The 25029-nt window shown below is 40.1% G+C and overlaps 34 non-coding genes across 34 annotated transcripts; all 34 read right to left on the bottom strand.

Moving 5' to 3' along the window:
• Positions 1-583: 583 nt before the first annotated feature.
• TRNAE-CUC (transfer RNA glutamic acid (anticodon CUC)) lies at positions 584-655 on the bottom strand. The gene has a single exon. It is a non-coding gene; the product is annotated as a tRNA-Glu (tRNA).
• Positions 656-1182: 527 nt separating this feature from the next.
• TRNAE-CUC (transfer RNA glutamic acid (anticodon CUC)) lies at positions 1183-1254 on the bottom strand. The gene has a single exon. It is a non-coding gene; the product is annotated as a tRNA-Glu (tRNA).
• Positions 1255-1763: 509 nt separating this feature from the next.
• On the bottom strand, positions 1764-1835 carry TRNAE-CUC (transfer RNA glutamic acid (anticodon CUC)). The gene has a single exon. It is a non-coding gene; the product is annotated as a tRNA-Glu (tRNA).
• Positions 1836-3546: 1711 nt separating this feature from the next.
• Positions 3547-3618, bottom strand: TRNAE-CUC (transfer RNA glutamic acid (anticodon CUC)). Its single transcript has one exon. It is a non-coding gene; the product is annotated as a tRNA-Glu (tRNA).
• A 527-nt stretch (positions 3619-4145) lies between these two features.
• Positions 4146-4217, bottom strand: TRNAE-CUC (transfer RNA glutamic acid (anticodon CUC)). Its single transcript has one exon. It is a non-coding gene; the product is annotated as a tRNA-Glu (tRNA).
• A 508-nt stretch (positions 4218-4725) lies between these two features.
• On the bottom strand, positions 4726-4797 carry TRNAE-CUC (transfer RNA glutamic acid (anticodon CUC)). The gene has a single exon. It is a non-coding gene; the product is annotated as a tRNA-Glu (tRNA).
• A 527-nt stretch (positions 4798-5324) lies between these two features.
• On the bottom strand, positions 5325-5396 carry TRNAE-CUC (transfer RNA glutamic acid (anticodon CUC)). The gene has a single exon. It is a non-coding gene; the product is annotated as a tRNA-Glu (tRNA).
• A 527-nt stretch (positions 5397-5923) lies between these two features.
• On the bottom strand, positions 5924-5995 carry TRNAE-CUC (transfer RNA glutamic acid (anticodon CUC)). Its single transcript has one exon. It is a non-coding gene; the product is annotated as a tRNA-Glu (tRNA).
• A 527-nt stretch (positions 5996-6522) lies between these two features.
• Positions 6523-6594, bottom strand: TRNAE-CUC (transfer RNA glutamic acid (anticodon CUC)). The gene has a single exon. It is a non-coding gene; the product is annotated as a tRNA-Glu (tRNA).
• Positions 6595-7991: 1397 nt separating this feature from the next.
• TRNAE-CUC (transfer RNA glutamic acid (anticodon CUC)) lies at positions 7992-8063 on the bottom strand. The gene has a single exon. It is a non-coding gene; the product is annotated as a tRNA-Glu (tRNA).
• Positions 8064-8590: 527 nt separating this feature from the next.
• TRNAE-CUC (transfer RNA glutamic acid (anticodon CUC)) lies at positions 8591-8662 on the bottom strand. The gene has a single exon. It is a non-coding gene; the product is annotated as a tRNA-Glu (tRNA).
• Positions 8663-10059: 1397 nt separating this feature from the next.
• Positions 10060-10131, bottom strand: TRNAE-CUC (transfer RNA glutamic acid (anticodon CUC)). The gene has a single exon. It is a non-coding gene; the product is annotated as a tRNA-Glu (tRNA).
• A 527-nt stretch (positions 10132-10658) lies between these two features.
• Positions 10659-10730, bottom strand: TRNAE-CUC (transfer RNA glutamic acid (anticodon CUC)). The gene has a single exon. It is a non-coding gene; the product is annotated as a tRNA-Glu (tRNA).
• A 527-nt stretch (positions 10731-11257) lies between these two features.
• Positions 11258-11329, bottom strand: TRNAE-CUC (transfer RNA glutamic acid (anticodon CUC)). The gene has a single exon. It is a non-coding gene; the product is annotated as a tRNA-Glu (tRNA).
• A 1090-nt stretch (positions 11330-12419) lies between these two features.
• On the bottom strand, positions 12420-12491 carry TRNAE-CUC (transfer RNA glutamic acid (anticodon CUC)). The gene has a single exon. It is a non-coding gene; the product is annotated as a tRNA-Glu (tRNA).
• Positions 12492-13018: 527 nt separating this feature from the next.
• Positions 13019-13090, bottom strand: TRNAE-CUC (transfer RNA glutamic acid (anticodon CUC)). The gene has a single exon. It is a non-coding gene; the product is annotated as a tRNA-Glu (tRNA).
• A 527-nt stretch (positions 13091-13617) lies between these two features.
• On the bottom strand, positions 13618-13689 carry TRNAE-CUC (transfer RNA glutamic acid (anticodon CUC)). The gene has a single exon. It is a non-coding gene; the product is annotated as a tRNA-Glu (tRNA).
• A 509-nt stretch (positions 13690-14198) lies between these two features.
• TRNAE-CUC (transfer RNA glutamic acid (anticodon CUC)) lies at positions 14199-14270 on the bottom strand. The gene has a single exon. It is a non-coding gene; the product is annotated as a tRNA-Glu (tRNA).
• A 509-nt stretch (positions 14271-14779) lies between these two features.
• Positions 14780-14851, bottom strand: TRNAE-CUC (transfer RNA glutamic acid (anticodon CUC)). Its single transcript has one exon. It is a non-coding gene; the product is annotated as a tRNA-Glu (tRNA).
• Positions 14852-15378: 527 nt separating this feature from the next.
• Positions 15379-15450, bottom strand: TRNAE-CUC (transfer RNA glutamic acid (anticodon CUC)). The gene has a single exon. It is a non-coding gene; the product is annotated as a tRNA-Glu (tRNA).
• A 527-nt stretch (positions 15451-15977) lies between these two features.
• Positions 15978-16049, bottom strand: TRNAE-CUC (transfer RNA glutamic acid (anticodon CUC)). Its single transcript has one exon. It is a non-coding gene; the product is annotated as a tRNA-Glu (tRNA).
• Positions 16050-16558: 509 nt separating this feature from the next.
• TRNAE-CUC (transfer RNA glutamic acid (anticodon CUC)) lies at positions 16559-16630 on the bottom strand. The gene has a single exon. It is a non-coding gene; the product is annotated as a tRNA-Glu (tRNA).
• A 527-nt stretch (positions 16631-17157) lies between these two features.
• On the bottom strand, positions 17158-17229 carry TRNAE-CUC (transfer RNA glutamic acid (anticodon CUC)). Its single transcript has one exon. It is a non-coding gene; the product is annotated as a tRNA-Glu (tRNA).
• Positions 17230-17737: 508 nt separating this feature from the next.
• On the bottom strand, positions 17738-17809 carry TRNAE-CUC (transfer RNA glutamic acid (anticodon CUC)). Its single transcript has one exon. It is a non-coding gene; the product is annotated as a tRNA-Glu (tRNA).
• Positions 17810-18318: 509 nt separating this feature from the next.
• On the bottom strand, positions 18319-18390 carry TRNAE-CUC (transfer RNA glutamic acid (anticodon CUC)). Its single transcript has one exon. It is a non-coding gene; the product is annotated as a tRNA-Glu (tRNA).
• A 509-nt stretch (positions 18391-18899) lies between these two features.
• Positions 18900-18971, bottom strand: TRNAE-CUC (transfer RNA glutamic acid (anticodon CUC)). Its single transcript has one exon. It is a non-coding gene; the product is annotated as a tRNA-Glu (tRNA).
• Positions 18972-19498: 527 nt separating this feature from the next.
• Positions 19499-19570, bottom strand: TRNAE-CUC (transfer RNA glutamic acid (anticodon CUC)). The gene has a single exon. It is a non-coding gene; the product is annotated as a tRNA-Glu (tRNA).
• A 508-nt stretch (positions 19571-20078) lies between these two features.
• On the bottom strand, positions 20079-20150 carry TRNAE-CUC (transfer RNA glutamic acid (anticodon CUC)). Its single transcript has one exon. It is a non-coding gene; the product is annotated as a tRNA-Glu (tRNA).
• A 509-nt stretch (positions 20151-20659) lies between these two features.
• On the bottom strand, positions 20660-20731 carry TRNAE-CUC (transfer RNA glutamic acid (anticodon CUC)). The gene has a single exon. It is a non-coding gene; the product is annotated as a tRNA-Glu (tRNA).
• Positions 20732-21240: 509 nt separating this feature from the next.
• Positions 21241-21312, bottom strand: TRNAE-CUC (transfer RNA glutamic acid (anticodon CUC)). Its single transcript has one exon. It is a non-coding gene; the product is annotated as a tRNA-Glu (tRNA).
• A 527-nt stretch (positions 21313-21839) lies between these two features.
• On the bottom strand, positions 21840-21911 carry TRNAE-CUC (transfer RNA glutamic acid (anticodon CUC)). Its single transcript has one exon. It is a non-coding gene; the product is annotated as a tRNA-Glu (tRNA).
• A 509-nt stretch (positions 21912-22420) lies between these two features.
• Positions 22421-22492, bottom strand: TRNAE-CUC (transfer RNA glutamic acid (anticodon CUC)). The gene has a single exon. It is a non-coding gene; the product is annotated as a tRNA-Glu (tRNA).
• A 509-nt stretch (positions 22493-23001) lies between these two features.
• Positions 23002-23073, bottom strand: TRNAE-CUC (transfer RNA glutamic acid (anticodon CUC)). Its single transcript has one exon. It is a non-coding gene; the product is annotated as a tRNA-Glu (tRNA).
• A 1090-nt stretch (positions 23074-24163) lies between these two features.
• TRNAE-CUC (transfer RNA glutamic acid (anticodon CUC)) lies at positions 24164-24235 on the bottom strand. Its single transcript has one exon. It is a non-coding gene; the product is annotated as a tRNA-Glu (tRNA).
• Between the last annotated feature and the right edge of the window lie 794 nt (positions 24236-25029).

Raw genomic sequence — 25029 nt, 5'->3', positions numbered from 1 at the left:
ACCGGGAATCGAACCCAAACCCGAGCGCCGAATCCTAACCACTAGACCACCAGGGAGTGATGAAGTAGGTGAACACTCCATGATAGAAAAGGAAGTTCTCTGAATGAAGTGCAATGGAATATGAGGAAAAGGGCTACTAGGAATCAGTTTTACAAGAAAGGAGAGGAAGATTGGTCATGTATAGCAATTTTCAAGTTTACCACACAGCAGTTTTGCCTCCTTGATGTATAGTACTGGCACCAAAAAAAGATGATTTTGAGGAGCTAGATGTTGAGAGTTCCTGGCTCCATTATAAATTGTACTGGTGCGAAAGAAGACATTGATGATTCAGATATCAAACATGGCCTGAATAGTTCTGACAAAATTCTCTTTTCTACAAGAGCACAAGTCTTTTAGTAGCAAAAATTCATTTAGAAAGACATCTCACCCTTTGTTATCAATTTCCATGATCTGTTTTGACCACTCACAGCTTCTCAAGTCTACTTAAAGACGATTTCATATGAGAAATGATGCTCTGAAGTGTAAGATTTTTTTACGTTTGATAAATCTGTGTTTTCGTCAAAAACAGTCAGAAGACCTCCCTTTCCCTGACCGGGAATCGAACCCGGGCCGCGGCGGTGAGAGCGCCGAATCCTAACCACTAGACCACCAGGGAGTGATGAAGTAGGTGAACACTCCATGATAGAAAAGGAAGTTCTCTGAATGAAGTGCAATGGAATATGAGGAAAAGGGCTACTAGGAATCAGTTTTACAAGAAAGGAGAGGAAGATTGGTCATGTATAGCAATTTTCAAGTTTACCACACAGCAGTTTTGCCTCCTTGATGTATAGTACTGGCACCAAAAAAAGATGATTTTGAGGAGCTAGATGTTGAGAGTTCCTGGCTCCATTATAAATTGTACTGGTGCGAAAGAAGACATTGATGATTCAGATATCAAACATAGCCTGAATAGTTCTGACAAAATTCTCTTTTCTACAAGAGCACAAGTCTTTTAGTAGCAAAAATTCATTTAGAAAGACATCTCACCCTTTGTTATCAATTTCCATGATCTGTTTTGACCACTCACAGCTTCTCAAGTCTACTTAAAGACGATTTCATATGAGAAATGATGCTCTGAAGTGTAAGATTTTTTTACGTTTGATAAATCTGTGTTTTTGTCAAAAACAGTCAGAAGACCTCCCTTTCCCTGTCCGGGAATCGAACCCGGGCCGCAGCGGTGAGAGCGCCAAATCCTAACCACTAGACCACCAGGGAGTGATGAAGTAGGTGAACACTCCATGATAGAAAAGGAAGTTCTCTGAATGAAGTGCAATGGAATATGAGGAAAAGGGCTACTAGGAATCAGTTTTACAAGAAAGGAGAGGAAGATTGGTCATGTATAGCAATTTTCAAGTTTACCACACAGCAGTTTTGCCTCCTTGATGTATAGTACTGGCACCAAAAAAAGATGATTTTGAGGAGCTAGATGTTGAGAGTTCCTGGCTCCATTATAAATTGTACTGGTGCGAAAGAAGACATTGATGATTCAGATATCAAACATGGCCTGAATAGTTCTGACAAAATTCTCTTTTCTACAAGAGCACAAGTCTTTTAGTAGCAAAAATTCATTTAGAAAGACATCTCACCCTTTGTTATCAATTTCCATGATCTGTTTTGACCACTCACAGCTTCTCAAGTCTACTTAAAGACGATTTCATATGAGAAATGATGCTCTGAAGTGTAAGAATCTGTGTTTTCGTCAAAAACAGTCAGAAGACCTCCTTTTCCCTGACCGGGAATCGAACCCGGGCCGCGGCGGTGAGAGCGCCGAATCCTAACCACTAGACCACCAGGGAGTGACGGAGTAGGTGCCCACTCCATGATAGAAAAGGAAGTTCTCTGAATGAAGTGCAATGGAATATGAGAAAAAGAGCTACTAGGAATCAGTTTTACAAGAAAGGAGAGGAAGATTGGTCATGTATAGCAATTTTCAAATTTACCACACTGCAGTTTTGCCTCCTTGATGTATAGTACTGGCAACAAAAAAAGATGATTTTGAGGAGCTAGATGTTGAGAGTTCCTGGCTCCATTATAAATTGTACTGGTGCTAAAGAAGACATTGATGATTCAGATATCAAACATGGCCTGAATAGTTCTGACAAAATTCTCTTTTCTACAAGAGCACAAGTCTTTTAGTAGCAAAAATTCATTTAGAAAGACATCTCACCCTTTGTTATCAATTTCCATGATCTGTTTTGACCACTCACAGCTTCTCAAGTCTACTTAAAGACGATTTCATATGAGAAATGATGCTCTGAAGTGTAAGATTTTTTTTTACGTTTGATAAGTCTGTGTTTTCGTCAAAAACAGTCAGAAGACCTCCCTTTCCCTGACCGGGAATCGAACCCAAACCCGAGCGCCGAATCCTAACCACTAGACCACCAGGGAGTGATGAAGTAGGTGAACACTCCATGATAGAAAATGAAGTTCTCTGAATGAAGTGCAATGGAATATGAGGAAAAGGGCTACTAGGAATCAGTTTTACAAGAAAGGAGAGGAAGATTGGTCATGTATAGCAATTTTCAAATTTACCACACAGCAGTTTTGCCTCCTTGATGTATAGTACTGGCAACAAAAAAACATGATTTTGAGGAGCTAGATGTTGAGAGTTCCTGGCTCCATTATAAATTGTACTGGTGCTGAAGAAGACATTGATGATTCAGATATCAAACATGGCCTGAATAGTTCTGACAAAATTCTCTTTTCTACAAGAGCACAAGACTTTTAGTAGCAAAAATTCATTTAGAAAGACATCTCACCATTTGTTATCAATTTCCATGATCTGTTTTGACCACTCACAGCTTCTCAAGTCTACTTAAAGACGATTTCATATGAGAAATGATGCTCTGAAGTGTAAGATTTTTTTTTACGTTTGATAAGTCTGTGTTTTCGTCAAAAACAGTCAGAAGACCTCCCTTTCCCTGACCGGGAATCGAACCCAAACCCGAGCGCCGAATCCTAACCACTAGACCACCAGGGAGTGATGAAGTAGGTGAACACTCCATGATAGAAAAGGAAGTTCTCTGAATGAAGTGCAATGGAATATGAGGAAAAGGGCTACTAGGAATCAGTTTTACAAGAAAGGAGAGGAAGATTGGTCATGTATAGCAATTTTCAAGTTTACCACACAGCAGTTTTGCCTCCTTGATGTATAGTACTGGCACCAAAAAAAGATGATTTTGAGGAGCTAGATGTTGAGAGTTCCTGGCTCCATTATAAATTGTACTGGTGCGAAAGAAGACATTGATGATTCAGATATCAAACATGGCCTGAATAGTTCTGACAAAATTCTCTTTTCTACAAGAGCACAAGTCTTTTAGTAGCAAAAATTCATTTAGAAAGACATCTCACCCTTTGTTATCAATTTCCATGATCTGTTTTGACCACTCACAGCTTCTCAAGTCTACTTAAAGACGATTTCATATGAGAAATGATGCTCTGAAGTGTAAGATTTTTTTACGTTTGATAAATCTGTGTTTTCGTCAAAAACAGTCAGAAGACCTCCCTTTCCCTGACCGGGAATCGAACCCGGGCCGCGGCGGTGAGAGCGCCGAATCCTAACCACTAGACCACCAGGGAGTGATGAAGTAGGTGAACACTCCATGATAGAAAAGGAAGTTCTCTGAATGAAGTGCAATGGAATATGAGGAAAAGGGCTACTAGGAATCAGTTTTACAAGAAAGGAGAGGAAGATTGGTCATGTATAGCAATTTTCAAGTTTACCACACAGCAGTTTTGCCTCCTTGATGTATAGTACTGGCACCAAAAAAAGATGATTTTGAGGAGCTAGATGTTGAGAGTTCCTGGCTCCATTATAAATTGTACTGGTGCGAAAGAAGACATTGATGATTCAGATATCAAACATAGCCTGAATAGTTCTGACAAAATTCTCTTTTCTACAAGAGCACAAGTCTTTTAGTAGCAAAAATTCATTTAGAAAGACATCTCACCCTTTGTTATCAATTTCCATGATCTGTTTTGACCACTCACAGCTTCTCAAGTCTACTTAAAGACGATTTCATATGAGAAATGATGCTCTGAAGTGTAAGATTTTTTTACGTTTGATAAATCTGTGTTTTTGTCAAAAACAGTCAGAAGACCTCCCTTTCCCTGTCCGGGAATCGAACCCGGGCCGCAGCGGTGAGAGCGCCAAATCCTAACCACTAGACCACCAGGGAGTGATGAAGTAGGTGAACACTCCATGATAGAAAAGGAAGTTCTCTGAATGAAGTGCAATGGAATATGAGGAAAAGGGCTACTAGGAATCAGTTTTACAAGAAAGGAGAGGAAGATTGGTCATGTATAGCAATTTTCAAGTTTACCACACAGCAGTTTTGCCTCCTTGATGTATAGTACTGGCACCAAAAAAAGATGATTTTGAGGAGCTAGATGTTGAGAGTTCCTGGCTCCATTATAAATTGTACTGGTGCGAAAGAAGACATTGATGATTCAGATATCAAACATGGCCTGATAGTTCTGACAAAATTCTCTTTTCTACAAGAGCACAAGTCTTTTAGTAGCAAAAATTCATTTAGAAAGACATCTCACCCTTTGTTATCAATTTCCATGATCTGTTTTGACCACTCACAGCTTCTCAAGTCTACTTAAAGACGATTTCATATGAGAAATGATGCTCTGAAGTGTAAGAATCTGTGTTTTCGTCAAAAACAGTCAGAAGACCTCCTTTTCCCTGACCGGGAATCGAACCCGGGCCGCGGCGGTGAGAGCGCCGAATCCTAACCACTAGACCACCAGGGAGTGATGAAGTAGGTGAACACTCCATGATAGAAAAGGAAGTTCTCTGAATGAAGTGCAATGGAATATGAGGAAAAGGGCTACTAGGAATCAGTTTTACAAGAAAGGAGAGGAAGATTGGTCATGTATAGCAATTTTCAAGTTTACCACACAGCAGTTTTGCCTCCTTGATGTATAGTACTGGCACCAAAAAAAGATGATTTTGAGGAGCTAGATGTTGAGAGTTCCTGGCTCCATTATAAATTGTACTGGTGCGAAAGAAGACATTGATGATTCAGATATCAAACATAGCCTGAATAGTTCTGACAAAATTCTCTTTTCTACAAGAGCACAAGTCTTTTAGTAGCAAAAATTCATTTAGAAAGACATCTCACCCTTTGTTATCAATTTCCATGATCTGTTTTGACCACTCACAGCTTCTCAAGTCTACTTAAAGACGATTTCATATGAGAAATGATGCTCTGAAGTGTAAGATTTTTTTACGTTTGATAAATCTGTGTTTTTGTCAAAAACAGTCAGAAGACCTCCCTTTCCCTGACCGGGAATCGAACCCGGGCCGCAGCGGTGAGAGCGCCGAATCCTAACCACTAGACCACCAGGGAGTGATGAAGTAGGTGAACACTCCATGATAGAAAAGGAAGTTCTCTGAATGAAGTGCAATGGAATATGAGGAAAAGGGCTACTAGGAATCAGTTTTACAAGAAAGGAGAGGAAGATTGGTCATGTATAGCAATTTTCAAGTTTACCACACAGCAGTTTTGCCTCCTTGATGTATAGTACTGGCACCAAAAAAAGATGATTTTGAGGAGCTAGATGTTGAGAGTTCCTGGCTCCATTATAAATTGTACTGGTGCGAAAGAAGACATTGATGATTCAGATATCAAACATGGCCTGAATAGTTCTGACAAAATTCTCTTTTCTACAAGAGCACAAGTCTTTTAGTAGCAAAAATTCATTTAGAAAGACATCTCACCCTTTGTTATCAATTTCCATGATCTGTTTTGACCACTCACAGCTTCTCAAGTCTACTTAAAGACGATTTCATATGAGAAATGATGCTCTGAAGTGTAAGATTTTTTTACGTTTGATAAATCTGTGTTTTCGTCAAAAACAGTCAGAAGACCTCCCTTTCCCTGACCGGGAATCGAACCCGGGCCGCGGCGGTGAGAGCGCCGAATCCTAACCACTAGACCACCAGGGAGTGATGAAGTAGGTGAACACTCCATGATAGAAAAGGAAGTTCTCTGAATGAAGTGCAATGGAATATGAGGAAAAGGGCTACTAGGAATCAGTTTTACAAGAAAGGAGAGGAAGATTGGTCATGTATAGCAATTTTCAAGTTTACCACACAGCAGTTTTGCCTCCTTGATGTATAGTACTGGCACCAAAAAAAGATGATTTTGAGGAGCTAGATGTTGAGAGTTCCTGGCTCCATTATAAATTGTACTGGTGCGAAAGAAGACATTGATGATTCAGATATCAAACATAGCCTGAATAGTTCTGACAAAATTCTCTTTTCTACAAGAGCACAAGTCTTTTAGTAGCAAAAATTCATTTAGAAAGACATCTCACCCTTTGTTATCAATTTCCATGATCTGTTTTGACCACTCACAGCTTCTCAAGTCTACTTAAAGACGATTTCATATGAGAAATGATGCTCTGAAGTGTAAGATTTTTTTACGTTTGATAAATCTGTGTTTTTGTCAAAAACAGTCAGAAGACCTCCCTTTCCCTGACCGGGAATCGAACCCGGGCCGCAGCGGTGAGAGCGCCGAATCCTAACCACTAGACCACCAGGGAGTGATGAAGTAGGTGAACACTCCATGATAGAAAAGGAAGTTCTCTGAATGAAGTGCAATGGAATATGAGGAAAAGGGCTACTAGGAATCAGTTTTACAAGAAAGGAGAGGAAGATTGGTCATGTATAGCAATTTTCAAGTTTACCACACAGCAGTTTTGCCTCCTTGATGTATAGTACTGGCACCAAAAAAAGATGATTTTGAGGAGCTAGATGTTGAGAGTTCCTGGCTCCATTATAAATTGTACTGGTGCGAAAGAAGACATTGATGATTCAGATATCAAACATGGCCTGAATAGTTCTGACAAAATTCTCTTTTCTACAAGAGCACAAGTCTTTTAGTAGCAAAAATTCATTTAGAAAGACATCTCACCCTTTGTTATCAATTTCCATGATCTGTTTTGACCACTCACAGCTTCTCAAGTCTACTTAAAGACGATTTCATATGAGAAATGATGCTCTGAAGTGTAAGAATCTGTGTTTTCGTCAAAAACAGTCAGAAGACCTCCCTTTCCCTGACCGGGAATCGAACCCGGGCTCCATTATAAATTGTACTGGTGCGAAAGAAGACATTGATGATTCAGATATCAAACATGGCCTGAATAGTTCTGACAAAATTCTCTTTTCTACAAGAGCACAAGTCTTTTAGTAGCAAAAATTCATTTAGAAAGACATCTCACCCTTTGTTATCAATTTCCATGATCTGTTTTGACCACTCACAGCTTCTCAAGTCTACTTAAAGACGATTTCATATGAGAAATGATGCTCTGAAGTGTAAGAATCTGTGTTTTCGTCAAAAACAGTCAGAAGACCTCCCTTTAACTGACCGGGAATCGAACCCGGGCCGCGGCGGTGAGAGCGCCGAATCCTAACCACTAGACCACCAGGGAGCGATGAAGTAGGTGAACACTCCATGATAGAAAAGGAAGTTCTCTGAATGAAGTGCAATGGAATATGAGGAAAAGGGCTACTAGGAATCAGTTTTACAAGAAAGGAGAGGAAGATTGGTCATGTATAGCAATTTTCAAGTTTACCACACAGCAGTTTTGCCTCCTTGATGTATAGTACTGGCACCAAAAAAAGATGATTTTGAGGAGCTAGATGTTGAGAGTTCCTGGCTCCATTATAAATTGTACTGGTGCGAAAGAAGACATTGATGATTCAGATATCAAACATGGCCTGAATAGTTCTGACAAAATTCTCTTTTCTACAAGAGCACAAGTCTTTTAGTAGCAAAAATTCATTTAGAAAGACATCTCACCCTTTGTTATCAATTTCCATGATCTGTTTTGACCACTCACAGCTTCTCAAGTCTACTTAAAGACGATTTCATATGAGAAATGATGCTCTGAAGTGTAAGAATCTGTGTTTTCGTCAAAAACAGTCAGAAGACCTCCCTTTCCCTGACCGGGAATCGAACCCGGGCCGCGGCGGTGAGAGCGCCGAATCCTAACCACTAGACCACCAGGGAGTGATGAAGTAGGTGAACACTCCATGATAGAAAAGGAAGTTCTCTGAATGAAGTGCAATGGAATATGAGGAAAAGGGCTACTAGGAATCAGTTTTACAAGAAAGGAGAGGAAGATTGGTCATGTATAGCAATTTTCAAGTTTACCACACAGCAGTTTTGCCTCCTTGATGTATAGTACTGGCACCAAAAAAAGATGATTTTGAGGAGCTAGATGTTGAGAGTTCCTGGCTCCATTATAAATTGTACTGGTGCGAAAGAAGACATTGATGATTCAGATATCAAACATAGCCTGAATAGTTCTGACAAAATTCTCTTTTCTACAAGAGCACAAGTCTTTTAGTAGCAAAAATTCATTTAGAAAGACATCTCACCCTTTGTTATCAATTTCCATGATCTGTTTTGACCACTCACAGCTTCTCAAGTCTACTTAAAGACGATTTCATATGAGAAATGATGCTCTGAAGTGTAAGATTTTTTTACGTTTGATAAATCTGTGTTTTTGTCAAAAACAGTCAGAAGACCTCCCTTTCCCTGACCGGGAATCGAACCCGGGCCGCAGCGGTGAGAGCGCCGAATCCTAACCACTAGACCACCAGGGAGTGATGAAGTAGGTGAACACGCCATGATAGAAAAGGAAGTTCTCTGAATGAAGTGCAATGGAATATGAGGAAAAGGGCTACTAGGAATCAGTTTTACAAGAAAGGAGAGGAAGATTGGTCATGTATAGCAATTTTCAAGTTTACCACACAGCAGTTTTGCCTCCTTGATGTATAGTACTGGCACCAAAAAAAGATGATTTTGAGGAGCTAGATGTTGAGAGTTCCTGGCTCCATTATAAATTGTACTGGTGCGAAAGAAGACATTGATGATTCAGATATCAAACATGGCCTGAATAGTTCTGACAAAATTCTCTTTTCTACAAGAGCACAAGTCTTTTAGTAGCAAAAATTCATTTAGAAAGACATCTCACCCTTTGTTATCAATTTCCATGATCTGTTTTGACCACTCACAGCTTCTCAAGTCTACTTAAAGACGATTTCATATGAGAAATGATGCTCTGAAGTGTAAGAATCTGTGTTTTCGTCAAAAACAGTCAGAAGACCTCCCTTTAACTGACCGGGAATCGAACCCGGGCCGCGGCGGTGAGAGCGCCGAATCCTAACCACTAGACCACCAGGGAGCGATGAAGTAGGTGAACACTCCATGATAGAAAAGGAAGTTCTCTGAATGAAGTGCAATGGAATATGAGGAAAAGGGCTACTAGGAATCAGTTTTACAAGAAAGGAGAGGAAGATTGGTCATGTATAGCAATTTTCAAGTTTACCACACAGCAGTTTTGCCTCCTTGATGTATAGTACTGGCACCAAAAAAAGATGATTTTGAGGAGCTAGATGTTGAGAGTTCCTGGCTCCATTATAAATTGTACTGGTGCGAAAGAAGACATTGATGATTCAGATATCAAACATGGCCTGAATAGTTCTGACAAAATTCTCTTTTCTACAAGAGCACAAGTCTTTTAGTAGCAAAAATTCATTTAGAAAGACATCTCACCCTTTGTTATCAATTTCCATGATCTGTTTTGACCACTCACAGCTTCTCAAGTCTACTTAAAGACGATTTCATATGAGAAATGATGATCTGAAGTGTAAGAATCTGTGTTTTCATCAAAAACAGTCAGAAGACCTCCCTTTCCCTGACCGGGAATCGAACCCGGGCTCCATTATAAATTGTACTGGTGCGAAAGAAGACATTGATGATTCAGATATCAAACATGGCCTGAATAGTTCTGACAAAATTCTCTTTTCTACAAGAGCACAAGTCTTTTAGTAGCAAAAATTCATTTAGAAAGACATCTCACCCTTTGTTATCAATTTCCATGATCTGTTTTGACCACTCACAGCTTCTCAAGTCTACTTAAAGACGATTTCATATGAGAAATGATGCTCTGAAGTGTAAGAATCTGTGTTTTCGTCAAAAACAGTCAGAAGACCTCCCTTTCCCTGACCGGGAATCGAACCCGGGCCGCGGCGGTGAGAGCGCCGAATCCTAACCACTAGACCACCAGGGAGTGATGAAGTAGGTGAACACTCCATGATAGAAAAGGAAGTTCTCTGAATGAAGTGCAATGGAATATGAGGAAAAGGGCTACTAGGAATCAGTTTTACAAGAAAGGAGAGGAAGATTGGTCATGTATAGCAATTTTCAAGTTTACCACACAGCAGTTTTGCCTCCTTGATGTATAGTACTGGCACCAAAAAAAGATGATTTTGAGGAGCTAGATGTTGAGAGTTCCTGGCTCCATTATAAATTGTACTGGTGCGAAAGAAGACATTGATGATTCAGATATCAAACATGGCCTGAATAGTTCTGACAAAATTCTCTTTTCTACAAGAGCACAAGTCTTTTAGTAGCAAAAATTCATTTAGAAAGACATCTCACCCTTTGTTATCAATTTCCATGATCTGTTTTGACCACTCACAGCTTCTCAAGTCTACTTAAAGACGATTTCATATGAGAAATGATGCTCTGAAGTGTAAGATTTTTTTATGTTTGATAAATCTGTGCTTTCGTCAAAAACAGTCAGAAGACCTCCCTTTCCCTGACCGGGAATCGAACCCGGGCCACGGCGGTGAGAGCGCCGAATCCTAACCACTAGACCACCAGGGAGTGATGAAGTAGGTGAACACTCCATGATAGAAAATGAAGTTCTCTGAATGAAGTGCAATGGAATATGAGGAAAAGGGCTACTAGGAATCAGTTTTACAAGAAAGGAGAGGAAGATTGGTCATGTATAGCAATTTTCAAGTTTACCACACAGCAGTTTTGCCTCCTTGATGTATAGTACTGGCACCAAAAAAAGATGATTTTGAGGAGCTAGATGTTGAGAGTTCCTGGCTCTATTATAAATTGTACTGGTGCGAAAGAAGACATTGATGATTCAGATATCAAACATGGCCTGAATAGTTCTGACAAAATTCTCTTTTCTACAAGAGCACAAGTCTTTTAGTAGCAAAAATTCATTTAGAAAGACATCTCACCCTTTGTTATCAATTTCCATGATCTGTTTTGACCACTCACAGCTTCTCAAGTCTACTTAAAGACGATTTCATATGAGAAATGATGCTCTGAAGTGTAAGATTTTTTTACGTTTGATAAATCTGTGTTTTTGTCAAAAACAGTCAGAAGACCTCCCTTTCCCTGACCGGGAATCGAACCCGGGCCGCAGCGGTGAGAGCGCCGAATCCTAACCACTAGACCACCAGGGAGTGATGAAGTAGGTGAACACTCCATGATAGAAAAGGAAGTTCTCTGAATGAAGTGCAATGGAATATGAGGAAAAGGGCTACTAGGAATCAGTTTTACAAGAAAGGAGAGGAAGATTGGTCATGTATAGCAATTTTCAAGTTTACCACACAGCAGTTTTGCCTCCTTGATGTATAGTACTGGCACCAAAAAAAGATGATTTTGAGGAGCTAGATGTTGAGAGTTCCTGGCTCCATTATAAATTGTACTGGTGCGAAAGAAGACATTGATGATTCAGATATCAAACATGGCCTGTATAGTTCTGACAAAATTCTCTTTTCTACAAGAGCACAAGTCTTTTAGTAGCAAAAATTCATTTAGAAAGACATCTCACCCTTTGTTATCAATTTCCATGATCTGTTTTGACCACTCACAGCTTCTCAAGTCTACTTAAAGACGATTTCATATGAGAAATGATGCTCTGAAGTGTAAGAATCTGTGTTTTCGTCAAAAACAGTCAGAAGACCTCCCTTTAACTGACCGGGAATCGAACCCGGGCCGCGGCGGTGAGAGCGCCGAATCCTAACCACTAGACCACCAGGGAGCGATGAAGTAGGTGAACACTCCATGATAGAAAAGGAAGTTCTCTGAATGAAGTGCAATGGAATATGAGGAAAAGGGCTACTAGGAATCAGTTTTACAAGAAAGGAGAGGAAGATTGGTCATGTATAGCAATTTTCAAGTTTACCACACAGCAGTTTTGCCTCCTTGATGTATAGTACTGGCACCAAAAAAAGATGATTTTGAGGAGCTAGATGTTGAGAGTTCCTGGCTCCATTATAAATTGTACTGGTGCGAAAGAAGACATTGATGATTCAGATATCAAACATGGCCTGAATAGTTCTGACAAAATTCTCTTTTCTACAAGAGCACAAGTCTTTTAGTAGCAAAAATTCATTTAGAAAGACATCTCACCCTTTGTTATCAATTTCCATGATCTGTTTTGACCACTCACAGCTTCTCAAGTCTACTTAAAGACGATTTCATATGAGAAATGATGCTCTGAAGTGTAAGAATCTGTGTTTTCGTCAAAAACAGTCAGAAGACCTCCCTTTCCCTGACCGGGAATCGAACCCGGGCCGCGGCGGTGAGAGCGCCGAATCCTAACCACTAGACCACCAGGGAGTGATGAAGTAGGTGAACACTCCATGATAGAAAAGGAAGTTCTCTGAATGAAGTGCAATGGAATATGAGGAAAAGGGCTACTAGGAATCAGTTTTACAAGAAAGGAGAGGAAGATTGGTCATGTATAGCAATTTTCAAGTTTACCACACAGCAGTTTTGCCTCCTTGATGTATAGTACTGGCACCAAAAAAAGATGATTTTGAGGAGCTAGATGTTGAGAGTTCCTGGCTCCATTATAAATTGTACTGGTGCGAAAGAAGACATTGATGATTCAGATATCAAACATAGCCTGAATAGTTCTGACAAAATTCTCTTTTCTACAAGAGCACAAGTCTTTTAGTAGCAAAAATTCATTTAGAAAGACATCTCACCCTTTGTTATCAATTTCCATGATCTGTTTTGACCACTCACAGCTTCTCAAGTCTACTTAAAGACGATTTCATATGAGAAATGATGCTCTGAAGTGTAAGATTTTTTTACGTTTGATAAATCTGTGTTTTTGTCAAAAACAGTCAGAAGACCTCCCTTTCCCTGACCGAGAATCGAACCCGGGCCGCAGCGGTGAGAGCGCCGAATCCTAACCACTAGACCACCAGGGAGTGATGAAGTAGGTGAACACTCCATGATAGAAAAGGAAGTTCTCTGAATGAAGTGCAATGGAATATGAGGAAAAGGGCTACTAGGAATCAGTTTTACAAGAAAGGAGAGGAAGATTGGTCATGTATAGCAATTTTCAAGTTTACCACACAGCAGTTTTGCCTCCTTGATGTATAGTACTGGCACCAAAAAAAGATGATTTTGAGGAGCTAGATGTTGAGAGTTCCTGGCTCCATTATAAATTGTACTGGTGCGAAAGAAGACATTGATGATTCAGATATCAAACATGGCCTGAATAGTTCTGACAAAATTCTCTTTTCTACAAGAGCACAAGTCTTTTAGTAGCAAAAATTCATTTAGAAAGACATCTCACCCTTTGTTATCAATTTCCATGATCTGTTTTGACCACTCACAGCTTCTCAAGTCTACTTAAAGACGATTTCATATGAGAAATGATGCTCTGAAGTGTAAGATTTTTTTACGTTTGATAAATCTGTGTTTTCGTCAAAAACAGTCAGAAGACCTCCTTTTCCCTGACCGGGAATCGAACCCGGGGCGCGGCGGTGAGCGCGCCGAATCCTAACCACTAGACCACCAGGGAGTGATGAAGTAGGTGAACACTCCATGATAGAAAAGGAAGTTCTCTGAATGAAGTGCAATGGAATATGAGGAAAAGGGCTACTAGGAATCAGTTTTACAAGAAAGGAGAGGAAGATTGGTCATGTATAGCAATTTTCAAGTTTACCACACAGCAGTTTTGCCTCCTTGATGTATAGTACTGGCACCAAAAAAAGATGATTTTGAGGAGCTAGATGTTGAGAGTTCCTGGCTCCATTATAAATTGTACTGGTGCGAAAGAAGACATTGATGATTCAGATATCAAACATGGCCTGAATAGTTCTGACAAAATTCTCTTTTCTACAAGAGCACAAGTCTTTTAGTAGCAAAAATTCATTTAGAAAGACATCTCACCCTTTGTTATCAATTTCCATGATCTGTTTTGACCACTCACAGCTTCTCAAGTCTACTTAAAGACGATTTCATATGAGAAATGATGCTCTGAAGTGTAAGAATCTGTGTTTTCGTCAAAAACAGTCAGAAGACCTCCCTTTCCCTGACCGGGAATCGAACCCGGGCCGCAGCGGTGAGAGCGCCGAATCCTAACCACTAGACCACCAGGGAGTGATGAAGTAGGTGAACACTCCATGATAGAAAAGGAAGTTCTCTGAATGAAGTGCAATGGAATATGAGGAAAAGGGCTACTAGGAATCAGTTTTACAAGAAAGGAGAGGAAGATTGGTCATGTATAGCAATTTTCAAGTTTACCACACAGCAGTTTTGCCTCCTTGATGTATAGTACTGGCACCAAAAAAAGATGATTTTGAGGAGCTAGATGTTGAGAGTTCCTGGCTCCATTATAAATTGTACTGGTGCGAAAGAAGACATTGATGATTCAGATATCAAACATGGCCTGTATAGTTCTGACAAAATTCTCTTTTCTACAAGAGCACAAGTCTTTTAGTAGCAAAAATTAATTTAGAAAGACATCTCACCCTTTGTTATCAATTTCCATGATCTGTTTTGACCACTCACAGCTTCTCAAGTCTACTTAAAGACGATTTCATATGAGAAATGATGCTCTGAAGTGTAAGAATCTGTGTTTTCGTCAAAAACAGTCAGAAGACCTCCCTTTCCCTGACTGGGAATCAAACCCGGGCCGCGGCGGTGAGAGCGCCGAATCCTAACCACTAGACCACCAGGGAGTGATGAAGTAGGTGAACACTCCATGATAGAAAAGGAAGTTCTCTGAATGAAGTGCAATGGAATATGAGGAAAAGGGCTACTAGGAATCAGTTTTACAAGAAAGGAGAGGAAGATTGGTCATGTATAGCAATTTTCAAGTTTACCACACAGCAGTTTTGCCTCCTTGATGTATAGTACTGGCACCAAAAAAAGATGATTTTGAGGAGCTAGATGTTGAGAGTTCCTGGCTCCATTATAAATTGTACTGGTGCGAAAGAAGACATTGATGATTCAGATATCAAACATGGCCTGAATAGTTCTGACAAAATTCTCTTTTCTACAAGAGCACAAGTCTTTTAGTAGCAAAAATTCATTTAGAAAGACATCTCACCCTTTGTTATCAATTTCCATGATCTGTTTTGACCACTCACAGCTTCTCAAGTCTACTTAAAGACGATTTCATATGAGAAATGATGCTCTGAAGTGTAAGATTTTTTTATGTTTGATAAATCTGTGCTTTCGTCAAAAACAGTCAGAAGACCTCCCTTTCCCTGACCGGGAATCGAACCCGGGCCACGGCGGTGAGAGCGCCGAATCCTAACCACTAGACCACCAGGGAGTGATGAAGTAGGTGAACACTCCATGATAGAAAATGAAGTTCTCTGAATGAAGTGCAATGGAATATGAGGAAAAGGGCTACTAGGAATCAGTTTTACAAGAAAGGAGAGGAAGATTGGTCATGTATAGCAATTTTCAAGTTTACCACACAGCAGTTTTGCCTCCTTGATGTATAGTACTGGCACCAAAAAAAGATGATTTTGAGGAGCTAGATGTTGAGAGTTCCTGGCTCTATTATAAATTGTACTGGTGCGAAAGAAGACATTGATGATTCAGATATCAAACATGGCCTGAATAGTTCTGACAAAATTCTCTTTTCTACAAGAGCACAAGTCTTTTAGTAGCAAAAATTCATTTAGAAAGACATCTCACCCTTTGTTATCAATTTCCATGATCTGTTTTGACCACTCACAGCTTCTCAAGTCTACTTAAAGACGATTTCATATGAGAAATGATGCTCTGAAGTGTAAGATTTTTTTACGTTTGATAAATCTGTGTTTTTGTCAAAAACAGTCAGAAGACCTCCCTTTCCCTGACCGGGAATCGAACCCGGGCCGCAGCGGTGAGAGCGCCGAATCCTAACCACTAGACCACCAGGGAGTGATGAAGTAGGTGAACACTCCATGATAGAAAAGGAAGTTCTCTGAATGAAGTGCAATGGAATATGAGGAAAAGGGCTACTAGGAATCAGTTTTACAAGAAAGGAGAGGAAGATTGGTCATGTATAGCAATTTTCAAGTTTACCACACAGCAGTTTTGCCTCCTTGATGTATAGTACTGGCACCAAAAAAAGATGATTTTGAGGAGCTAGATGTTGAGAGTTCCTGGCTCCATTATAAATTGTACTGGTGCGAAAGAAGACATTGATGATTCAGATATCAAACATGGCCTGTATAGTTCTGACAAAATTCTCTTTTCTACAAGAGCACAAGTCTTTTAGTAGCAAAAATTCATTTAGAAAGACATCTCACCCTTTGTTATCAATTTCCATGATCTGTTTTGACCACTCACAGCTTCTCAAGTCTACTTAAAGACGATTTCATATGAGAAATGATGCTCTGAAGTGTAAGAATCTGTGTTTTCGTCAAAAACAGTCAGAAGACCTCCCTTTCCCTGACCGGGAATCAAACCCGGGCCGCGGCGGTGAGAGCGCCGAATCCTAACCACTAGACCACCAGGGAGTTATGAAGTAGGTGAACACTCCATGATAGAAAAGGAAGTTCTCTGAATGAAGTGCAATGGAATATGAGGAAAAGGGCTACTAGGAATCAGTTTTACAAGAAAGGAGAGGAAGATTGGTCATGTATAGCAATTTTCAAGTTTACCACACAGCAGTTTTGCCTCCTTGATGTATAGTACTGGCACCAAAAAAAGATGATTTTGAGGAGCTAGATGTTGAGAGTTCCTGGCTCCATTATAAATTGTACTGGTGCGAAAGAAGACATTGATGATTCAGATATCAAACATAGCCTGAATAGTTCTGACAAAATTCTCTTTTCTACAAGAGCACAAGTCTTTTAGTAGCAAAAATTCATTTAGAAAGACATCTCACCCTTTGTTATCAATTTCCATGATCTGTTTTGACCACTCACAGCTTCTCAAGTCTACTTAAAGACGATTTCATATGAGAAATGATGCTCTGAAGTGTAAGATTTTTTTACGTTTGATAAATCTGTGTTTTTGTCAAAAACAGTCAGAAGACCTCCCTTTCCCTGACCGGGAATCGAACCCGGGCCGCAGCGGTGAGAGCGCCGAATCCTAACCACTAGACCACCAGGGAGTGATGAAGTAGGTGAACACTCCATGATAGAAAAGGAAGTTCTCTGAATGAAGTGCAATGAATATGAGGAAAAGGGCTACTAGGAATCAGTTTTACAAGAAAGGAGAGGAAGATTGGTCATGTATAGCAATTTTCAAGTTTACCACACAGCAGTTTTGCCTCCTTGATGTATAGTACTGGCACCAAAAAAAGATGATTTTGAGGAGCTAGATGTTGAGAGTTCCTGGCTCCATTATAAATTGTACTGGTGCGAAAGAAGAAATTGATGATTCAGATATCGAACATGGCCTGAATAGTTCTGACAAAATTCTCTTTTCTACAAGAGCACAAGTCTTTTAGTAGCAAAAATTCATTTAGAAAGACATCTCACCCTTTGTTATCAATTTCCATGATCTGTTTTGACCACTCACAGCTTCTCAAGTCTACTTAAAGACGATTTCATATGAGAAATGATGCTCTGAAGTGTAAGAATCTGTGTTTTCGTCAAAAACAGTCAGAAGACCTCCCTTTCCCTGACCGGGAATCGAACCCGGGCCGCGGCGGTGAGAGCGCCGAATCCTAACCACTAGACCACCAGGGAGTGATGAAGTAGGTGAACACTCCATGATAGAAAAGGAAGTTCTCTGAATGAAGTGCAATGGAATATGAGGAAAAGGGCTACTAGGAATCAGTTTTACAAGAAAGGAGAGGAAGATTGGTCATGTATAGCAATTTTCAAGTTTACCACACAGCAGTTTTGCCTCCTTGATGTATAGTACTGGCACCAAAAAAAGATGATTTTGAGGAGCTAGATGTTGAGAGTTCCTGGCTCCATTATAAATTGTACTGGTGCGAAAGAAGACATTGATGATTCAGATATCAAACATAGCCTGAATAGTTCTGACAAAATTCTCTTTTCTACAAGAGCACAAGTCTTTTAGTAGCAAAAATTCATTTAGAAAGACATCTCACCCTTTGTTATCAATTTCCATGATCTGTTTTGACCACTCACAGCTTCTCAAGTCTACTTAAAGACGATTTCATATGAGAAATGATGCTCTGAAGTGTAAAAATCTGTGTTTTCGTCAAAAACAGTCAGAAGACCTCCCTTTCCCTGACCGGGAATCGAACCCTGGCCGCGGCGGTGAGAGCGCCGAATCCTAACCACTAGACCACCAGGGAGTGATGAAGTAGGTGAACACTCCATGATAGAAAAGGAAGTTCTCTGAATGAAGTGCAATGGAATATGAAGAAAAGGGCTACTAGGAATCAGTTTTACAAGAAAGGAGAGGAAGATTGGTCATGTATAGCAATTTTCAAGTTTACCACACAGCAGTTTTGCCTCCTTGATGTATAGTACTGGCACCAAAAAAAGATGATTTTGAGGAGCTAGATGTTGAGAGTTCCTGGCTCCATTATAAATTGTACTGGTGCGAAAGAAGACATTGATGATTCAGATATCAAACATAGCCTGAATAGTTCTGACAAAATTCTCTTTTCTACAAGAGCACAAGTCTTTTAGTAGCAAAAATTCATTTAGAAAGACATCTCACCCTTTGTTATCAATTTCCATGATCTGTTTTGACCACTCACAGCTTCTCAAGTCTACTTAAAGACGATTTCATATGAGAAATGATGCTCTGAAGTGTAAGAATCTGTGTTTTCGTCAAAAACAGTCAGAAGACCTCCCTTTCCCTGACCGGGAATCAAACCCGGGCCGCGGCGGTGAGAGCGCCGAATCCTAACCACTAGACCACCAGGGAGTGATGAAGTAGGTGAACACTCCATGATAGAAAAGGAAGTTCTCTGAATGAAGTGCAATGGAATATGAGGAAAAGGGCTACTAGGAATCAGTTTTACAAGAAAGGAGAGGAAGATTGGTCATGTATAGCAATTTTCAAGTTTACCACACAGCAGTTTTGCCTCCTTGATGTATAGTACTGGCACCAAAAAAAGATGATTTTGAGGAGCTAGATGTTGAGAGTTCCTGGCTCCATTATAAATTGTACTGGTGCGAAAGAAGACATTGATGATTCAGATATCAAACATAGCCTGAATAGTTCTGACAAAATTCTCTTTTCTACAAGAGCACAAGTCTTTTAGTAGCAAAAATTCATTTAGAAAGACATCTCACCCTTTGTTATCAATTTCCATGATCTGTTTTGACCACTCACAGCTTCTCAAGTCTACTTAAAGACGATTTCATATGAGAAATGATGCTCTGAAGTGTAAGATTTTTTTACGTTTGATAAATCTGTGTTTTTGTCAGAAACAGTCAGAAGACCTCCCTTTCCCTGACCGGGAATCGAACCCGGGCCGCAGCGGTGAGAGCGCCGAATCCTAACCACTAGACCACCAGGGAGTGATGAAGTAGGTGAACACTCCATGATAGAAAAGGAAGTTCTCTGAATGAAGTGCAATGAATATGAGGAAAAGGGCTACTAGGAATCAGTTTTACAAGAAAGGAGAGGAAGATTGGTCATGTATAGCAATTTTCAAGTTTACCACACAGCAGTTTTGCCTCCTTGATGTATAGTACTGGCACCAAAAAAAGATGATTTTGAGGAGCTAGATGTTGAGAGTTCCTGGCTCCATTATAAATTGTACTGGTGCGAAAGAAGAAATTGATGATTCAGATATCGAACATGGCCTGAATAGTTCTGACAAAATTCTCTTTTCTACAAGAGCACAAGTCTTTTAGTAGCAAAAATTCATTTAGAAAGACATCTCACCCTTTGTTATCAATTTCCATGATCTGTTTTGACCACTCACAGCTTCTCAAGTCTACTTAAAGACGATTTCATATGAGAAATGATGCTCTGAAGTGTAAGAATCTGTGTTTTCGTCAAAAACAGTCAGAAGACCTCCCTTTCCCTGACCGGGAATCGAACCCGGGCCGCGGCGGTGAGAGCGCCGAATCCTAACCACTAGACCACCAGGGAGTGATGAAGTAGGTGAACACTCCATGATAGAAAAGGAAGTTCTCTGAATGAAGTGCAATGGAATATGAGGAAAAGGGCTACTAGGAATCAGTTTTACAAGAAAGGAGAGGAAGATTGGTCATGTATAGCAATTTTCAAGTTTACCACACAGCAGTTTTGCCTCCTTGATGTATAGTACTGGCACCAAAAAAAGATGATTTTGAGGAGCTAGATGTTGAGAGTTCCTGGCTCCATTATAAATTGTACTGGTGCGAAAGAAGACATTGATGATTCAGATATCAAACATAGCCTGAATAGTTCTGACAAAATTCTCTTTTCTACAAGAGCACAAGTCTTTTAGTAGCAAAAATTCATTTAGAAAGACATCTCACCCTTTGTTATCAATTTCCATGATCTGTTTTGACCACTCACAGCTTCTCAAGTCTACTTAAAGACGATTTCATATGAGAAATGATGCTCTGAAGTGTAAGAATCTGTGTTTTCGTCAAAAACAGTCAGAAGACCTCCCTTTCCCTGACCGGGAATCGAACCCGGGCCGCGGCGGTGAGAGCGCCGAATCCTAACCACTAGACCACCAGGGAGTGATGAAGTAGGTGAACACTCCATGATAGAAAAGGAAGTTCTCTGAATGAAGTGCAATGGAATATGAAGAAAAGGGCTACTAGGAATCAGTTTTACAAGAAAGGAGAGGAAGATTGGTCATGTATAGCAATTTTCAAGTTTACCACACAGCAGTTTTGCCTCCTTGATGTATAGTACTGGCACCAAAAAAAGATGATTTTGAGGAGCTAGATGTTGAGAGTTCCTGGCTCCATTATAAATTGTACTGGTGCGAAAGAAGACATTGATGATTCAGATATCAAACATAGCCTGAATAGTTCTGACAAAATTCTCTTTTCTACAAGAGCACAAGTCTTTTAGTAGCAAAAATTCATTTAGAAAGACATCTCACCCTTTGTTATCAATTTCCATGATCTGTTTTGACCACTCACAGCTTCTCAAGTCTACTTAAAGACGATTTCATATGAGAAATGATGCTCTGAAGTGTAAGAATCTGTGTTTTCGTCAAAAACAGTCAGAAGACCTCCCTTTCCCTGACCGGGAATCAAACCCGGGCCGCGGCGGTGAGAGCGCCGAATCCTAACCACTAGACCACCAGGGAGTGATGAAGTAGGTGAACACTCCATGATAGAAAAGGAAGTTCTCTGAATGAAGTGCAATGGAATATGAGGAAAAGGGCTACTAGGAATCAGTTTTACAAGAAAGGAGAGGAAGATTGGTCATGTATAGCAATTTTCAAGTTTACCACACAGCAGTTTTGCCTCCTTGATGTATAGTACTGGCACCAAAAAAAGATGATTTTGAGGAGCTAGATGTTGAGAGTTCCTGGCTCCATTATAAATTGTACTGGTGCGAAAGAAGACATTGATGATTCAGATATCAAACATAGCCTGAATAGTTCTGACAAAATTCTCTTTTCTACAAGAGCACAAGTCTTTTAGTAGCAAAAATTCATTTAGAAAGACATCTCACCCTTTGTTATCAATTTCCATGATCTGTTTTGACCACTCACAGCTTCTCAAGTCTACTTAAAGACGATTTCATATGAGAAATGATGCTCTGAAGTGTAAGATTTTTTTACGTTTGATAAATCTGTGTTTTTGTCAAAAACAGTCAGAAAACCTCCCTTTCCCTGACCGGGAATCGAACCCGGGCCGCAGCGGTGAGAGCGCCGAATCCTAACCACTAGACCACCAGGGAGTGATGAAGTAGGTGAACACTCCATGATAGAAAAGGAAGTTCTCTGAATGAAGTGCAATGGAATATGAGGAAAAGGGCTACTAGGAATCAGTTTTACAAGAAAGGAGAGGAAGATTGGTCATGTATAGCAATTTTCAAGTTTACCACACAGCAGTTTTGCCTCCTTGATGTATAGTACTGGCACCAAAAAAAGATGATTTTGAGGAGCTAGATGTTGAGAGTTCCTGGCTCCATTATAAATTGTACTGGTGCGAAAGAAGAAATTGATGATTCAGATATCGAACATGGCCTGAATAGTTCTGACAAAATTCTCTTTTCTACAAGAGCACAAGTCTTTTAGTAGCAAAAATTCATTTAGAAAGACATCTCACCCTTTGTTATCAATTTCCATGATCTGTTTTGACCACTCACAGCTTCTCAAGTCTACTTAAAGACGATTTCATATGAGAAATGATGCTCTGAAGTGTAAGAATCTGTGTTTTCGTCAAAAACAGTCAGAAGACCTCCCTTTCCCTGACCGGGAATCGAACCCTGGCCGCGGCGGTGAGAGCGCCGAATCCTAACCACTAGACCACCAGGGAGTGATGAAGTAGGTGAACACTCCATGATAGAAAAGGAAGTTCTCTGAATGAAGTGCAATGGAATATGAGGAAAAGGGCTACTAGGAATCAGTTTTACAAGAAAGGAGAGGAAGATTGGTCATGTATAGCAATTTTCAAGTTTACCACACAGCAGTTTTGCCTCCTTGATGTATAGTACTGGCACCAAAAAAAGATGATTTTGAGGAGCTAGATGTTGAGAGTTCCTGGCTCCATTATAAATTGTACTGGTGCGAAAGAAGACATTGATGATTCAGATATCAAACATAGCCTGAATAGTTCTGACAAAATTCTCTTTTCTACAAGAGCACAAGTCTTTTAGTAGCAAAAATTCATTTAGAAAGACATCTCACCCTTTGTTATCAATTTCCATGATCTGTTTTGACCACTCACAGCTTCTCAAGTCTACTTAAAGACGATTTCATATGAGAAATGATGCTCTGAAGTGTAAGAATCTGTGTTTTCGTCAAAAACAGTCAGAAGACCTCCCTTTCCCTGACCAGGAATCGAACCCGGGCCGCGGCGGTGAGAGCGCCGAATCCTAACCACTAGACCACCAGGGAGTGATGAAGTAGGTGAACACTCCATGATAGAAAAGGAAGTTCTCTGAATGAAGTGCAATGGAATATGAAGAAAAGGGCTACTAGGAATCAGTTTTACAAGAAAGGAGAGGAAGATTGGTCATGTATAGCAATTTTCAAGTTTACCACACAGCAGTTTTGCCTCCTTGATGTATAGTACTGGCACCAAAAAAAGATGATTTTGAGGAGCTAGATGTTGAGAGTTCCTGGCTCCATTATAAATTGTACTGGTGCGAAAGAAGACATTGATGATTCAGATATCAAACATAGCCTGAATAGTTCTGACAAAATTCTCTTTTCTACAAGAGCACAAGTCTTTTAGTAGCAAAAATTCATTTAGAAAGACATCTCACCCTTTGTTATCAATTTCCATGATCTGTTTTGACCACTCACAGCTTCTCAAGTCTACTTAAAGACGATTTCATATGAGAAATGATGCTCTGAAGTGTAAGAATCTGTGTTTTCGTCAAAAACAGTCAGAAGACCTCCCTTTAACTGACCGGGAATCGAACCCGGGCCGCGGCGGTGAGAGCGCCGAATCCTAACCACTAGACCACCAGGGAGCGATGAAGTAGGTGAACACTCCATGATAGAAAAGGAAGTTCTCTGAATGAAGTGCAATGGAATATGAGGAAAAGGGCTACTAGGAATCAGTTTTACAAGAAAGGAGAGGAAGATTGGTCATGTATAGCAATTTTCAAGTTTACCACACAGCAGTTTTGCCTCCTTGATGTATAGTACTGGCACCAAAAAAAGATGATTTTGAGGAGCTAGATGTTGAGAGTTCCTGGCTCCATTATAAATTGTACTGGTGCGAAAGAAGACATTGATGATTCAGATATCAAACATGGCCTGAATAGTTCTGACAAAATTCTCTTTTCTACAAGAGCACAAGTCTTTTAGTAGCAAAAATTCATTTAGAAAGACATCTCACCCTTTGTTATCAATTTCCATGATCTGTTTTGACCACTCACAGCTTCTCAAGTCTACTTAAAGACGATTTCATATGAGAAATGAGGCTCTGAAGTGTAAGAATCTGTGTTTTCGTCAAAAACAGTCAGAAGACCTCCCTTTCCCTGACCGGGAATCGAACCCGGGCCGCGGCGGTGAGAGCGCCGAATCCTAACCACTAGACCACCAGGGAGTGATGAAGTAGGTGAACACTCCATGATAGAAAAGGAAGTTCTCTGAATGAAGTGCAATGGAATATGAGGAAAAGGGCTACTAGGAATCAGTTTTACAAGAAAGGAGAGGAAGATTGGTCATGTATAGCAATTTTCAAGTTTACCACACAGCAGTTTTGCCTCCTTGATGTATAGTACTGGCACCAAAAAAAGATGATTTTGAGGAGCTAGATGTTGAGAGTTCCTGGCTCCATTATAAATTGTACTGGTGCGAAAGAAGACATTGATGATTCAGATATCAAACATAGCCTGAATAGTTCTGACAAAATTCTCTTTTCTACAAGAGCACAAGTCTTTTAGTAGCAAAAATTCATTTAGAAAGACATCTCACCCTTTGTTATCAATTTCCATGATCTGTTTTGACCACTCACAGCTTCTCAAGTCTACTTAAAGACGATTTCATATGAGAAATGATGCTCTGAAGTGTAAGAATCTGTGTTTTCGTCAAAAACAGTCAGAAGACCTCCCTTTAACTGACCGGGAATCGAACCCGGGCCGCGGCGGTGAGAGCGCCGAATCCTAACCACTAGACCACCAGGGAGCGATGAAGTAGGTGAACACTCCATGATAGAAAAGGAAGTTCTCTGAATGAAGTGCAATGGAATATGAGGAAAAGGGCTACTAGGAATCAGTTTTACAAGAAAGGAGAGGAAGATTGGTCATGTATAGCAATTTTCAAGTTTACCACACAGCAGTTTTGCCTCCTTGATGTATAGTACTGGCACCAAAAAAAGATGATTTTGAGGAGCTAGAT

The sequence above is a fragment of the Pseudophryne corroboree genome, chromosome 8 (genome assembly GCF_028390025.1).
Source record: "Pseudophryne corroboree isolate aPseCor3 chromosome 8, aPseCor3.hap2, whole genome shotgun sequence".
Taxonomy (NCBI): Eukaryota; Metazoa; Chordata; class Amphibia; order Anura; family Myobatrachidae; genus Pseudophryne; species Pseudophryne corroboree.
The sequence above is the reverse complement of the archived record's forward strand: the minus strand, read 5'-3'. Positions and strand labels throughout refer to the sequence as shown.